The following is a 17,191-nucleotide window of genomic DNA, read 5'->3' on the forward strand; positions in this document are numbered from 1 at the left end:
CTGAAACAGAAAAGAGATGAAGATTTCTGTTTGTAAGAGGAAAATGATTTTAGCAACCGTTACTAAAATCGATGGCTGTTTCCACACAGGACTGTTGAGAGGAATTAACTTCAGTTGGGGGAAACAGTGAGCAGACTTTGGCTGCTTGAGGTATGACACATTTCTAACAAGACTTGGTAATGCTGGAAGCTGTCATTTTCCCTATGGGATCCGGTAAGCCATTTTCTTAATTTTCAATATAAGAATAAAAGGGCTTCACAAGGGCTTTAAAGACTGGTAGACATTTTTCTGGGCCAAAACAATTACTTTATAAGCATATTTAATGGTTTATAACTTTGGAGAGTTATTTTAATCTTGGGAATTTTATTAAAAAAACGGCAGGCACTGTATTGGACACCTTTTTCACTGGGGGCCTTTTCTAGTCATAGGCAGAGCCTCATTTTCGCGCCACTAATGTGCATGCCTTGCTTCTCAAAAACAACTGCGGATGCATGTGTGAGGAGCTCAGATCCACTGAAAAAGCTTATTGAAGGCGTCATTTGGTATCGTATTCCCCTCTGGGCTTGGTTGGTTCTCAGCAAAGCAGATACCAGGGACTGTATAGGGGTTAAATGTAAAAACGGCTCCGGTTCCGTTATTTTAAGAGTTAAAGCTTTCAAATTTGGTGTGCAATACTTTTAAGGCTTTATGACACTGGTGAAATTTTGGTGAATTTTGAACATTTCCTTCATACTTTTGCGTATATTCAGTAAAAAAGTGTGTTCAGTTTAAAATTTAAAGAGACAGTAACGGTTTTATTTTAAAACGTTTTTTGTGCTTTATCAAGTTTATGCCTATTAACATGTCTGAACTATCAGATAGACGATGTTCTGTATGTTCGGAAGCCAAGGTTCCTCTCCATTTAAATATATGTGATGAATGTGACAAACAAAGTAGGCAATTCTTCCTACCATCCAGGAAGGTCAATTCATGACCACGGTGGATTTAAAGGATGCGTATCTACATATTCCTATCCACAAGGAACATCATCGGTTCCTAAGATTCGCCTTTCTGGACAAGCATTACCAGTTTGTGGCACTTCCATTCGGACTAGCCACTGCTCCAAGAATTTTCACAAAGGTACTAGGGTCCCTTCTAGCGGTGCTAAGGCCAAGGGGCATTGCAGTAGTACCCTACTTGGACGACATACTGATTCAAGCGTCGTCTCTACCACAAGCAAAGGCTCATACGGACATTGTCCTAGCCTTTCTCAGATCTCACGGGTGGAAAGTGAACGTAGAAAAAAGTTCTCTATTCCCGTCAACAAGAGTTCCCTTCTTGGGAACAATAATAGACTCCTTGGAAATGAAGATTTTTCTGACAGAAGCCCGAAAATCAAAACTTCTAAGCTCTTGTCAAGTACTTCATTCTGTTCTTCTTCCTTCCATAGCGCAGTGCATGGAAGTAATAGGTTTGATGGTTGCGGCAATGGACATAGTTCCTTTTGCGCGAATTCATCTAAGACCATTACAACTGTGCATGCTCAGACAGTGGAATGGGGATTATACAGATTTGTCCCCGACGATCCAAGTAGATCAGAGGACCAGAGATTCACTCCGTTGGTGGCTGACCCTGGACAACCTGTCCCAAGGGATGAGCTTCAGAAGACCAGAGTGGGTCATTGTAACGACCGACGCCAGCCTGGTGGGCTGGGGCGCGGTCTGGAAACACCTGAAGGCTCAGGGTCTATGGTCTCGGGAAGAATCTCTTCTCCCGATAAACATTCTGGAACTGAGAGCGATATTCAATGCTCTCAAGGCTTGGCCTCAACTAGCAAAGGCCAAATTCATAAGGTTTCAATCAGACAACATGACGACTGTTGCATATATCAACCATCAGGGGGGAACAAGGAGTTCCCTGGCGATGGAAGAAGTGACCAAAGTAATTCAATGGGCGGAGCTTCACTCCTGCCACTTGTCTGCAATCCACATCCCAGGAGTGGAAAATTGGGAAGCGGATTTTCTGAGTCGTCAGACATTTCATCCGGGGGAGTGGGAACTCCATCCGGAAATCTTTGCCCAAATAACTCAATTATGGGGCATTCCAGACATGGATCTGATGGCGTCTCGTCAGAACTTCAAGGTTCCTTGCTACGGGTCCAGATCCAGGGATCCCAAGGCGACTCTAGTAGATGCACTAGTAGCGCCCTGGACCTTCAACCTAGCTTATGTGTTCCCACCGTTTCCTCTCATTCCCAGGCTGGTAGCCAGGATCAATCAAGAGAGGGCCTCGGTGATCTTGATAGCTCCTGCGTGGCCACGCAGGACTTGGTATGCAGACCTGGTGAATATGTCATCGGCTCCACCATGGAAGCTACCTTTGAGACGGGACCTTCTTGTTCAAGGTCCGTTCGAACATCCGAATCTTGCATCACTCCAACTGACTGCTTGGAGATTGAACGCTTGATTTTATCAAAGCGTGGGTTCTCAGATTCTGTCATTGATACTCTTATTCAGGCTAGAAAGCCTGTAACTAGGAAAATTTACCATAAAGTATGGAAGAAATATATCTGTTGGTGCGAATCGAAAGGATTCCCATGGAACAGGGTAAAAATTCCTAAGATTCTATCCTTTCTACAAGAGGGTTTGGAGAAAGGATTATCTGCAAGTTCTTTGAAGGGACAGATTTCTGCTTTATCTGTTTTACTTCACAAGAAGCTGGCGGCTGTGCCAGATGTTCAGGCTTTTGTTCAGGCTCTGGTTAGAATCAAGCCTGTTTACAAACCTTTGACTCCTCCTTGGAGTCTCAATTTAGTTCTTTCAGTTCTTCAAGGGGTTCCGTTTGAACCCTTACATTCCGTAGATATTAAGTTATTATCTTGGAAGGTTTTATTTTTGGTTGCAATTTCTTCTGCTAGAAGAGTTTCAGAGTTATCTGCTCTGCAGTGTTCTCCTCCTTATCTGATGTTCCATGCAGATAAGGTGGTTTTGCGTACTAAACCTGGTTTTCTTCCGAAAGTTGTTTCTAACAAAAACATTAACCAGGAGATAGTTGTGCCTTCTTTGTGTCCGAATCCAGTTTCAAAGAAGGAACGTTTGTTGCACAATTTGGATGTAGTTCGTGCTCTAAAATTCTATTTAGAGGCTACAAAGGATTTCAGACAAACATCTTCCTTGTTTGTTGTTTATTCTGGTAAAAGGAGAGGTCAAAAAGCAACTTCTACCTCTCTCTCTTTTTGGCTTAAAAGCATCATCAGATTGACTTATGAGACTGCCGGACGGCAGCCTCCTGAAAGAATCACAGCTCATTCCACTAGGGCTGTGGCTTCCACATGGGCCTTCAAGAACGAGGCTTCTGTTGATCAGATATGTAAGGCAGCGACTTGGTCTTCACTGCACACTTTTACCAAATTTTACAAATTTGATACTTTTGCTTCTTCTGAGGCTATTTTTGGGAGAAAGGTTTTGCAAGCCGTGGTGCCTTCCATCTAGGTGACCTGATTTGCTCCCTCCCATCATCCGTGTCCTAAAGCTTTGGTATTGGTTCCCACAAGTAAGGATGACGCCGTGGACCGGACACACCTATGTTGGAGAAAACAGAATTTATGTTTACCTGATAAATTACTTTCTCCAACGGTGTGTCCGGTCCACGGCCCGCCCTGGTTTTTTAATCAGGTCTGATGATTTAATTTCTCTAACTACAGTCACCACGGTATCATATGATTTCTCCTATGCAAATATTCCTCCTTTACGTCGGTCGAATGACTGGGGAAGGCGGAGCCTAGGAGGGATCATGTGACCAGCTTTGCTGGGCTCTTTGCCATTTCCTGTTGGGGAAGAGAATATCCCACAAGTAAGGATGACGCCGTGGACCGGACACACCGTTGGAGAAAGTAATTTATCAGTTAAACATAAATTCTTTTTTTCTCGCCATTAAATGGACTTTCTAAAGATACCATTATTTTCATCATATCTTATAATTTACTATAAATTTTTTTTATAAAATATGAGGAAAAAATGGAAAAACACACCCTTTTCTAACTTTGACCCCCAAAATCTGTTACACATCTACAACCACCAAAAAACACCCATGCTAAATAGTTTCTAAATTTTGTCCTGAGTTTAGAAATACCCAATGTTTACATGTTCTTTGCTTTTTTTTGCAAGTTATACGGCATAAGTACAAGTAGCACTTCGCTATTTCCAAACCACTTTTTCTTTTACAAAGATATGACAAGTCCACATATTTCATCCTTACTTGTGGGATATTAACCTCCTGCTAACAGGAATTGGCAAAGGGCACCACAGCATAGCTGTATATATAGCCCCTTCCCCTCCACCCTCAGTCATTCTCTTTGCCTGTGTTATACTAGGAAGACATGGTAAAGTGAGGTGTTGGTTTTAGTTTCTTCAATCAAGAAGTTTTTTATTTTAAATGGTACCAGTGCGTACTATTTTCCTCCGGGGGATATGGAAGAAGATTTCTGCCCTGAGGTTTGATGATCTTAGCATTTGTAACTAAGATCCACGCTGGTTCCCACAAGACTTCTGAAGGTAACCATGAGACATCTTCAGTGTGGAGACCGGTTTCATGCTACAAGCAGCATTAAGGTATGTGCAGCCTTTTATTCTGAGGAGACTTGGTGTATCAGAACTGGCTGGCATTTTTTCCCTGAATGGGGTAAGCAGTAAAACCTATTTTAATAAGAGGGGTGTTACTGGAGTCCCTATTTCTCCTACTGTGTATCCGGTCCACGGCTTCATCCTTACTTGTGGGGTATTCTCAATCCCTACAGGAAGTGGCAAAGAGAGCACACAGCAGAGCTGTCCATATAGCTCCCCTCAGGCTCCGCCCCCCCAGTCATTCTCTTTGCCGCTCTAACTAGTAGCATCTCCACGGGGGTGGTAAAGAGTATGTGGTCTTAGTTGTAGTTTTTGATTTCTTCTATCAAGAGTTTGTTATTTTAAAATAGTGCTGGCTTGTACTATTTACTCTGCAGCAGAAAGTGATGAAGATTTCTGCTGCGAGGAATATGATTTTAGCACCAGTAACTAAAATTCATTGCTGTTCCCACGCAGGACTGTTGAATACCAGAGAACTTCAGTTGGGGGGAACAGTTTGCAGGCTTAACTGCTTCAGGTATGATCAGTCATTTTTCTAACAAGACCAAGTAATGCTAGAAGACTGTCAGAAATCCCCTCAGGGATAGGTAAGCCATTTTTCTTAGACTCTGTATAAAATGATGGCTTATATTATGGGCTCTATGCTGGTTGACACTATTGTGGGCTAAATCGATTGCTTTTTAGCATGTTTTCAGTATAAATAAGGTGTTTTTTCAGACTTTGAAACACTTATGGGGTTTAATATTGCGCCTGGCACTTATTTGGACACCTAATCTAGTCTAAAAGGCCCCTCCACTCTGGAATGAAGAGGGAGGAGGCCTCATTTTCGCGCCTCAATTGCGCAATTGTTTTCACTAGGCAGTTCATGCAGCTTCACGTGGGGAGTCCAGAGACATCAGAAAGGACTTCAGAGAGGCTTATTTCCTACTTAAATAATCCCTAAAGAAGGTAAAAGCCACAGTAGAGGCTGTGGCATTGTACTGTAGTGTTTTTAACCGGTTAACTGCTGTTATTAGCTCCGGTTTGGGCATTAAGGGGTTAATTGGTCTGAAAATGTGTGTGCAATCTTTTCAAAGCATTAAGACACTGTGGTGAAAATTTCATTAAAATCGGATGTTTATTTGATGGTTTTTGATGTTTCAGTAATAAAGTGTGCACTTTTATTATTTAAAGAGACAGTAACGTTTTTGTCAAAAATAATTTTTATTGCATTGAAGTTCTGTCTAAGTCTGTCAAACATGTCTGACCCTTCAGATAGTCTATGTTCTGTATGTTTAAAGGCCAAGGTGGTTCCCCCATTAAAATTATGTGTGAAGTGTGCCATAGTGTCCAAACAGCTTGAGGACCGTACAATCACGCTTAAAGATGTAGCCCAAGATGATTCTTTAGCTGAAGGTAGTGAGGATAGCCCGCTATCCCCCCCTTCTGTGTCAACACCAGCTATGCCCGGGCAAGCGATGCCCAGTAAATCTAGCGCTCCAATTGCTATTACTATGCAGCAGTTAGCAGCAGTAATGGATAATTCTCTCGCAGCATTTTTATCCAAACTGCCAGCTTTTCCAAGGAAGCGTGATTGCTCAGTTTTAAATACAGAAAATGAACAAGCAGACGCAGATGATAATTTATCTGTAGTGCCCTCACATCAATCTGACTTGGCGGTGAGGGAGGGCCTGTCTGAGGGAGAAATTTCTGACACAGGAAAAGTTTCTCAGCAGGCAGAGCCTGATACCATAGCATTTAAATTTAAGCTAGAACACCTCCGCGCCCTACTTAAGGAGGTCCTAGCTACACTTGATGATTGAGACCCCTTGGTGGTCCCAGAAAAATTGTGTAAAATGGTAAATTCTTAGAGGTCCCAGTACACACTGATGCGTTTCCGATACCTAAGAGAGTGGCGGATATCGTGAATAAGGAGTGGGAGAAGCCAGGTGTACCTTTTTGTTCCCCCTCCTATATTTAAGAAAATGTTCCCAATTGTTGACCCCAGAAGGGACGCGTGGCAGACGGTCCCTAAGTTAGAGGGGGCAGTTTCAACGCTAGCTAAGCGCACGACTATACCAATAGAAGACAGTTGCGCTTTCAAAGAACCTATGGATAAAAAATTAGAAGGTTTACTTAAGAAAATTTTTGTTCAACAAGGTTTTCTTCTTCAACCAATTTCTTGCATTATTCCTGTAACTACTGCAGCGGCTTTTTGGTTTGAGGAACTAGAAAACTCGCTCCAGAAGGAGACTTCTTATGATGAAGTCATGGACAGAATTCACGCCCTGAAGTTGGCTAATTCTTTCATTACAGATGCGGCTTTGCAGTTAGCTAAATTAGCGGCGAAAAATTCTGGTTTCGCAATCGTGGCGCGCAGAACGCTTTGGCTAAAATCTTGGTCGGCGGATGTGTCGTCCAAAACAAAATTGCTTAATATTCCTTTCAAGGGTAAGACCCTATTCGGGCCAGAGTTGAAAGAAATTATTTCAGATATCACTGGGGGAAAGGGCCATGCCCTTCCACAGGATAGACCTTTCAAAGCTAAAAATAAGTCTAATTTTCGTTCCTTTCGCAATTTCAGGAACGGACCGGCTTCTACCTCTACAGCCACTAGGCAAGAGGGTAACGCATCCCAGCCCAAACCAGCATGGAAACCATTGCAAGGCTGGAACAAGGGTAAACAGGCCAAGAAGCCTGCTGCTGCTACCAAGACAGCATGAAGGGGTAGCCCCCGATCCGGGACCGGATCTAGTAGGGGGCAGACTTTCTCTCTTTGCTCAGGCTTGGGCAAGAGATGTTCCGGACCCCTGGGCACTAGAAATTGTCTCTCAGGGGTATCTTCTAGAATTCAAGGACTTTCCTCCAAAGGGAAGGTTCCACATGTCTCGCTTATCTTTAGACCAGATAAAGAGACAGGCATTCTTACATTGCGTAGAAGACCTTTTAAAAATGGGAGTGATACACCCAGTTCCAACAGCAGAACATGGACTGGGTTTTTACTCAAACCTGTTTGTAGTTCCCAAAAAGGAAGGAACTTTCAGGCCAATTCTGGATTTAAAAATCCTAAACAAATTCCTCAGAGTTCCATCATTCAAAATGGAAACCATTCGGACAATTTTACCAATGATCCAGGAGGGTCAATATATGACTACCGTGGACTTAAAGGATGCGTACCTGCATATTCCTATCCACAAAGATCACCATCCGTTCCTAAGGTTTGCCTTTCTGGACAAGCATTACCAGTTTGTGGCTCTTCCCTTCGAATTGGCCACTGCCCCCAGAATTTTCACAAAGGTGCTAGGGTCCCTTCTAGCAGTGCTAAGGCCAAGGGGCATTGCAGTAGCACCTTACCTAGACGACATCTTAATACAAGCGTCGTCCTTTCACAAAGCAAAGGCTCATACGGACATTGTTCTAGCCTTTCTAAGGTCTCACGGGTGGAAGGTGAACATAGAAAAGAGTTCTCTGTCCCCGTTCACAAGGGTTCCCTTCCTGGGAACAATTATAGACTCGGTAGAAATGAAGATCTTTCTGACGGAGGTCAGGAAGTTTAAAACTTTTGAACACTTGTCGAGTTCTTCAATCCATTCCTCAACCCTCCATAGCTCAGTGCATGGAGGTAATAGGACTAATGGTTGCAGCAATGGACGTGGTTCCCTTTGCTCGAATTCATTTAAGACCACTGCAACTGTGCATGCTCAAACAGTGGAATGGGGATTATGCAGATTTGTCTCCCCAGATACAAATGGACCAGAAAACCAGAGACTCACTCCTCTGGTGGTTGTCTCAGGATCACCTGTCTCAGGAAATGAGTTTCCGCAGACCAGAGTGGATCATTGTCACGACCGACGCCAGCCTCTTAGGCTGGGGTGCGGTCTGGGAGTCCCTGAAAGCTCAGGGTCTTTGGTCTCGGGAAGAATCTCTTCTCCCGATAAACATTTTGGAATTGAGAGCGATATTCATTGCGCTCCAGGCATGGCCTCAACTAGCGGAGGCCAAATTCATCAGATTTCAGTCGGACAACATGACGACTGTAGCGTACATCAATCATCAGGGAGGAACAAAGAGTTCCCTGGCGATGAGGGAGGTATCCAAGATCATCAAATGGGCAGAGGATCACTCCTGCCATCTATCAGCAATTCACATCCCAGGAGTGGACAACTGGGAAGCGGATTATCTGAGTCATCAGACTTTCCATCCGGGGGAGTGGGAACTTCACCCAAGGCTACATTGGTAGATGCCTTAGTGGCGCCTTGGTCGTTCAATCTAGCTTATGTCTTTCCACCGTTTCCTCTTCTCCCCTGGCTAGTAGCCAGGATCAAACAGGAGAAGGCTTCGGTAATTCTAATAGCTCCTGCGTGGCCACGCAGGACTTGCTATGCAGACCTGGTGAATATGTCATCGGTTCCACCATGGAAGCTACCTTTGAGGCAGGACCTTCTAATCCAAGGTCCAATCGAACATCCAAACCTAGTTTCTCTGCAACTGACTGCTTGGAGATTGAACGCTTGATTCTAGCTAAGCGTGGGTTTTTGGAATCAGTTATAGATACTCTGATTCAGGCTAGAAAGCCTGTCACCAGGAAAATTTACCATAAGATATGGCAGAAATATCTTTGCTGGTGCGAATCCAAGGGTTACTCATGGAGTAAGATTAGGATTCCAAGTATACTATCTTTTCTCCAAGAAGGATTGGAGAAAGGTCTGTCAGCTAGTTCCCTAAAAGGACAGATATCTGCTCTGTCTGTTTTGTTGCACAAGCGTCTGGCAGCCGTGCCAGATGTTCAGGCGTTCGTACAGGCTTTAGTCAGAATCAAGCCTGTCTACAGACCTGTGGCTCCTCCATGGAGTCTAAATTTAGTTCTTTCAGTTCTTCAAGGGGTTCCGTTTGAACCTCTACATTCCATAGATATTAAGTTACTATCTTGGAAAGTTTTGTTTTTGGTTGCTATTTCTTCTGCTAGAAGAGTTTCTGAATTGTCTGCTTTGCAGTGTAATTCACCCTATCTGGTGTTTCATACAGATAAGGTCGTTTTACGTACCAAGCCTGGTTTTCTTCCAAAAGTGGTTTCCAATAAGAATATTAACCAGGAAATAGTTGTTCCTTCTCTGTGTCCTAATCCAGTTTCTAACAAGGAACGTCTGTTACACAATCTTGATGTGGTTCGTGCTTTGAAGTTTTATCGAAAAGCAACTAAAGACTTCAGACAAACATCGTCCTTGTTTGTCGTCTATTATGGCAAGAGGAGAGGTCAAAAGGCGACTGCGACCTCTCTGTCTTTCTGGCTGAAAAGCATCATCCGGTTGGCTTATGAGACTGCTGGAAGGCAGCCTCCTGAACGAATTACAGCTCACTCTACTAGAGCTGTGGCTTCCACATGGGCTTTCAAGAATGAGGCTTCTGTTGAACAGATCTGTAAGGCAGCGACTTGGTCTTCACTGCATACATTTGCCAAATTTTACAAATTCGATACTTTTGCTTCTTCGGAGGCTATTTTTGGGAGAAAGGTTTTACAAGCAGTGGTGCCTTCCGTTTAGGTTACCTGACTTGTTCCCTCCCTTCATCCGTGTCCTAAAGCTTTGGTATTGGTTCCCACAAGTAAGGATGAAGCCGTGGACCGGATACACCAATGTAGGAGAAAACAGAATTTATGTTTACCTGATAAATTTCTTTCTCCTACGGTGTATCCGGTCCGTGGCCCACCCTGGCCTTTGGTCAGGTTTAAATTTTATTTCTCCAACATAGGTGTGTCCGGTCCACGGCGTCATCCTTACTTGTGGGATATTCTCCTCCCCAACAGGAAATGGCAAAGAGCCCAGCAAAGCTGGTCACATGATCCCTCCTAGGCTCCGCCTTCCCCAGTCATTCTCTTTGCCGTTGTACAGGCAACATCTCCACGGAGATGGCTTAGAGTTTTTTAGTGTTTAACTGTAGTTTTTATTATTCAATCAAGAGTTTGTTATTTTAAAATAGTGCTGGTATGTACTATTTACTCTGAAACAGAAAAGAGATGAAGATTTCTGTTTGTAAGAGGAAAATGATTTTAGCAACCGTTACTAAAATCGATGGCTGTTCCACACAGGACTGTTGAGAGGAATTAACTTCAGTTGGGGGAACAGTGAGCAGACTTTTGCTGCTTGAGGTATGACTCATTCTAACAAGACGATGTAATGCTGGAAGCTGTCATTTTCCCTATGGGATCCGGTAAGCCATTTTTATTACAGAAAGGAAAAAAAGGGCTTCACAAGGGCTTTTTAAGACTGTAGACATTTTCTGGGCTAAATCGATTTATATATAAACATATTTTATACTCCATAGCCTTGAGGAATTATTTTAATCTTGGGAATTATGTAAAATAACCGGCAGGCACTGTATTGGACACCTTATTCTCTAGGGGCTTTCCCTAATCATAGGCAGAGTCTCATTTTCGCGCCTGTATTGCGCACTTGTTTTTGAGAAGCATGACATGCAGATGCATGTGTGAGGAGCTCTGATACATAGAAAAGACTTTCTGAAGGCGTCATTTGGTATCGTATTCCCCTTTGGGCTTGGTTGGGTCTCAGCAAAGCAGATACCAGGGACTGTAAAGGGGTTAAATATAAAAACGGCTCCGGTTCCGTTATTTTAAGGGTTAAAGCTTCCAAATTTGGTGTGCAATACTTTTAAGGCTTTAAGACACTGTGGTGAAATTTTGGTGAATTTTGAACAATTCCTTCATACTTTTTCGCAATTGCAGTAATAAAGTGTGTTCAGTTTAAAGTGACAGTAACGGTTTATTTTAAAACGTTTTTTGTACTTTGTTATCAAGTTTTCTTCTGTTATGTGTGATCAGTCCACGGGTCATCATTACTTCTGGGATATAACTCCTCCCCAACAGGAAATGCAAGAGGATTCACCCAGCAGAGCTGCATATAGCTCCTCCCCTCTACGTCAGTCCCAGTCATTCTCTTGCACCCAACGACTAGATAGGATGTGTGAGAGGACTATGGTGATTATACTTAGTTTTTATGACTTCAATCAAAAGTTTGTTATTTTAAAATAGCACCGGAGCGTGTTATTACTTCTCTGGCAGAGTTTGAGGAAGAATCTGACAGAGATTTTTTACTATGATTTTAACCGGAGTCGTTAAGATCATATTGCTGTTCTCGACCATCTGAGGGAGGTAAAGGCTTCAGATCAGGGGACAGCGGGCAGATGAATCTGCATTGAGGTATGTGGCAGTTTTTATTTTCTGAATGGAATTGATGAGAAAAGCCTGCCATACCGTTAAAATGACATGTATGTATACACTTCAGTATTCTGGGGATGGTATTTCACCGGAACTACTGTGTTAAAGGTCACTAATCCTTTTAATAACTATTCTCATGTTAAACGTTTTTGCTGGAATGTAGAATCGTTTACATTGCTGAGGTACTGTGTGAATAAATATTTGGGCATTATTTTCCACTTGGCAGTTTTTTGCTTTAATTGTGACAGTTTCGTTTCTCTTCACTGCTGTGTGGGAGAGGGAGGGGCCGTTTTTGGCGCTCTTTGCTACGCATCAAAAAATTCCAGTCAGCTACTTTTATATTTCCTACATGATCCGGTTCATCTCTGACAGATCTCAGGGGTCTTCAAACTTCTTTGAAGGGAGGTAAATTCTCTCAGCAGAGCTGTGAGAATTCTTATAGTGACTGTGAATAAAAAACGTTGTTTTGTTTTCTTATGTACAAATTTAATTAGTGTTGTTTTTTTTTACTAATGGGAACAAACCTTTGCTAAAAGTTGTGTTGTTTTAAAGTTTGATGCTATAACTGTTTTTCAGTTCATTATTTCAACTGTCATTTAATCGTTAGTACCTCTTTGAGGCACAGTGCGTTTTTTTGCTAAAAAAGATTATAACCAAGTTGTAAGTTTTTTTGCTAGTGTGTTAAACATGTCTGACTCAGAGGAAGATATCTGTGTCATTTGTTCCAATGCCAAGGTGGAGCCCAATAGAAATTTATGTACTAACTGTATTGATGCTACTTTAAATAAAAGTCAATCTGTACAATGTGAACAAATTTCACCAAACAGCGAGGGGAGAGTTATGCCGACTAACTCGCCTCACGCGACAGTACCTGCATCTCCCGCCCGGGAGGTGCGTGATATTTTGGCGCCTAGTACATCTGGGCGGCCATTACAGATAACATTACAAGATATGGCTACTGTTATGACTGAAGTTTTGTTTAAATTACCAGAACTAAGAGGCAAGCGTGATCACTCTGGGGTGAGAACAGAGTGCGCTGACAATGCTAGGGCCATGTCTGATACTGCGTCACAGCTCGCAGAGCATGAGGACGGAGAGCTTCATTCTGTGGGTGACGGTTCTGATCCAAACAGATTGGACTCAGATATTTCAAATTTTAAATTTAAATTGGAGAACCTCCGTGTACTACTAGGGGAGGTCTTAGCAGCTCTCAACGATTGTAACACCGTTGCAATACCAGAGAAACTGTGTAGGTTGGATAAATACTTTGCGGTACCGGCGAGTACTGACGTTTTTCCTATACCTAAGAGACTAACTGAAATTGTTACTAAGGAGTGGGATAGACCCGGTGTGCCGTTCTCACCCCCTCCAATATTTAGAAAGATGTTTCCAATAGACGCCACCACTCGGGACTTATGGCAAACGGTCCCCAAGGTGGAGGGAGCAGTTTCTACTTTAGCTAAGCGTACCACTATCCCGGTGGAGGATAGCTGTGCTTTCTCAGATCCAATGGATAAAAAATTAGAGGGTTACCTTAAGAAAATGTTTGTTCAACAAGGTTTTATATTACAACCCCTTGCATGTATCGCGCCGATTACGGCTGCGGCAGCATTTTGGATTGAGTCGCTTGAAGAGAACCTTAGTTCCTCTACGCTAGACGACATTACGGACAGGCTTAGAGTCCTTAAACTAGCTAATTCTTTCATTTCGGAGGCCGTAGTACATTTAACCAAACTTACGGCTAAGAACTCAGGATTCGCCATACAGGCACGCAGGGCACTGTGGCTAAAATCCTGGTCAGCTGATGTTACTTCTAAGTCCAAATTACTTAATATACCTTTCAAGGGGCAGTCCTTATTCGGGCCCGGTTTGAAAGAAATTATCGCTGACATTACGGGAGGTAAGGGCCACGCCCTACCTCAAGACAAGGCCAAAGCTAAGGCTAGACAGTCTAATTTTCGTCCCTTTCGGAATTTCAAGACAGGAGCAGCATCAACCTCCACTGCACCAAAACAGGAAGGAGCTGTTGCTCGTTACAGGCAAGGCTGGAAGCCTAACCAGTCCTGGAACAAAAGCAAGCAGGCCAGGAAACCTGCTGCTGCCCCAAAGACAGCATGAACCGAGAGCCCCCGATCCGGGACCGGATCTAGTAGGGGGCAGACTCTCTCTCTTCGCCCAGGCCTGGGCAAGAGATGTTCAGGATCCCTGGGCACTAGAGATCATATCTCAGGGATACCTTCTAGACTTCAAATTATCTCCCCCAAGAGGGAGATTTCATCTGTCAAGGTTGTCAACAAACCAGATAAAGAAAGAAGCGTTTCTACGCTGCGTACAAGATCTGTTAACAATGGGAGTGATCCATCCGGTTCCGTGGTCGGAACAAGGACAAGGGTTCTACTCAAACCTGTTTGTGGTTCCCAAAAAAGAGGGAACTTTCAGGCCAATCTTAGATTTAAAGACTCTAAACAAATTCCTAAGAGTTCCATCGTTCAAAATGGAAACTATTCGGACAATCTTACCCATGATCCAAGAGGGTCAGTACATGACCACAGTGGATTTAAAGGATGCTTACCTTCACATACCGATCCACAAAGATCATCACCGGTATCTAAGGTTTGCCTTCTTAGACAGGCACTACCAGTTTGTAGCTCTTCCATTCGGATTGGCTACGGCTCCAAGAATCTTCACAAAGGTTCTGGGTGCCCTTCTAGCGGTACTAAGACCGCGAGGGATTTCGGTAGCTCCGTACCTAGACGACATTCTAATACAAGCTTCAAGCTTTCAAACTGCCAAGTCTCATACAGAGTTAGTTCTGGCATTTCTAAGGTCGCATGGATGGAAAGTGAACGAAAAGAAGAGTTCTCTCTTTCCTCTCACAAGAGTTCCATTCTTGGGGACTCTTATAGATTCTGTAGAAATGAAGATTTACCTGACAGAAGACAGGTTAACAAAACTTCAAAATGCATGCCGCGTCCTTCATTCCATTCAACACCCGTCAGTAGCTCAATGCATGGAGGTGATCGGCTTAATGGTAGCGGCAATGGACATAGTACCTTTTGCACGCCTACACCTCAGACCGCTGCAATTATGCATGCTAAGTCAGTGGAATGGGGATTACTCAGATTTGTCCCCTACTCTGAATCTGAATCAAGAGACCAGAAATTCTCTTCTATGGTGGCTTTATCGGCCACACCTGTCCAGGGGGATGCCATTCAGCAGGCCAGACTGGACAATTGTAACAACAGACGCCAGCCTACTAGGTTGGGGCGCTGTCTGGAATTCTCTGAGGGCTCAGGGACTATGGAATCAGGAGGAGAGTCTCCTACCAATAAACATTCTGGAATTGAGAGCAGTTCTCAATGCCCTTCTGGCTTGGCCCCAGTTAACAACTCGGGGGTTCATCAGGTTTCAGTCGGACAACATCACGACTGTAGCTTACATCAACCATCAGGGAGGGACAAGAAGCTCCCTAGCAATGATGGAAGTATCAAAGATAATTCGCTGGGCAGAGTCTCACTCTTGCCACCTGTCAGCAATCCACATCCCGGGAGTGGAGAACTGGGAGGCGGATTTCTTGAGTCGCCAGACTTTTCATCCGGGGGAGTGGGAACTTCATCCGGAGGTCTTTGCCCAAATACTTCGACGTTGGGGCAAACCAGAGATAGATCTCATGGCGTCTCGCCAGAACGCCAAACTTCCTCGCTACGGGTCCAGATCCAGGGATCCAGGAGCAGTTCTGATAGATGCTTTGACAGCACCTTGGAACTTCAGGATGGCTTATGTGTTTCCACCCTTCCCGCTGCTTCCTCGATTGATTGCCAAAATCAAACAGGAGAGAGCATCAGTAATTCTAATAGCACCTGCTTGGCCACGCAGGACTTGGTATGCAGATCTAGTGGACATGTCATCCTGTCCGCCTTGGTCTCTACCTCTAAGACAGGACCTTCTGATACAGGGTCCATTCAAACATCAAAATCTAACTTCTCTGAAGCTGACTGCTTGGAAATTGAACGCTTGATTTTATCAAAACGTGGTTTTTCTGAGTCGGTTATTGATACCTTGATTCAGGCTAGGAAGCCTGTTACCAGAAGGATTTACCATAAAATATGGCGGAAATACCTATACTGGTGCGAATCCAAAGGTTACTCCTGGAGTAAGGTTAGGATCGCTAGGATATTGTCTTTTCTACAAGAAGGTTTAGAAAAGGGTTTATCAGCTAGTTCATTAAAGGGACAGATTTCAGCTCTGTCCATCTTGTTACACAGACGTCTGTCAGAAAATCCAGACGTCCAGTCCTTTTGTCAGGCTTTAGCTAGGATCAAGCCTGTGTTTAAAGCTGTTGCTCCACCATGGAGTTTAAACTTAGTTCTTAACGTTTTACAGGGTGTTCCGTTTGAACCCCTTCATTCCATTGATATAAAAATGTTATCTTGGAAAGTTCTGTTTTTAATGGCTATTTCCTCGGCTCGAAGAGTCTCTGAGTTATCAGCCTTACATTGTGATTCCCCTTATCTGATTTTTCACTCAGACAAGGTAGTTCTGCGTACTAAACCTGGGTTCTTACCTAAGGTAGTCACTAACAGGAACATCAATCAAGAGATTGTTGTCCCATCCTTGTGTCCAAATCCTTCTTCAAAGAAGGAACGTCTTTTACACAATCTGGATGTAGTTCGTGCCCTCAAGTTCTACTTGCAGGCAACTAAAGATTTTCGCCAAACTTCTTCCTTGTTTGTCGTTTTCTCTGGACAGAGGAGAGGTCAAAAAGCTTCTGCTACCTCTCTCTCTTTTTGGCTTCGTAGCATAATACGTTTAGCCTATGAGACTGCTGGACAGCAGCCTCCTGAAAGAATTACAGCTCACTCCACTAGAGCTGTGGCTTCCACTTGGGCCTTTAAGAATGAGGCCTCTGTTGAACAGATTTGCAAGGCTGCAACTTGGTCTTCGCTTCATACTTTTTCCAAATTTTACAAATTTGACACTTTTGCTTCTTCGGAGGCTATTTTTGGGAGAAAGGTTCTTCAGGCAGTGGTTCCTTCTGTATAATGAGCCTGCCTATCCCTCCCGTCATCCGTGTACTTTTGCTTTGGTATTGGTATCCCAGAAGTAATGATGACCCGTGGACTGATCACACATAACAGAAGAAAACATAATTTATGCTTACCTGATAAATTCCTTTCTTCTGTTGTGTGATCAGTCCACGGCCCGCCCTGTTTTAAGGCAGGTAAATATCTTTTAAATTATACTCCAGTCACCACTTCACCCTTGGTTACTCCTTTCTCGTTGATTCTTGGTCGAATGACTGGGACTGACGTAGAGGGGAGGAGCTATATGCAGCTCTGCTGGGTGAATCCTCTTGCATTTCCTGTTGGGGAGGAGTTAT

At 43.6% G+C, this 17,191-nt stretch overlaps 1 protein-coding gene across 3 annotated transcripts in view; it reads left to right on the forward strand.

Annotated features, from left to right (window-relative positions):
- CEP44 (centrosomal protein 44) overlaps positions 1 to 17,191 on the forward strand; it is a 245,139-nt gene that overhangs the window by 116,728 nt on the left and 111,220 nt on the right. The gene's annotated exons all lie outside the window — the stretch shown is intronic.

Source organism: Bombina bombina, chromosome 2 (genome assembly GCF_027579735.1).
Source record: "Bombina bombina isolate aBomBom1 chromosome 2, aBomBom1.pri, whole genome shotgun sequence".
Classification (NCBI taxonomy): domain Eukaryota; kingdom Metazoa; phylum Chordata; class Amphibia; order Anura; family Bombinatoridae; genus Bombina; species Bombina bombina.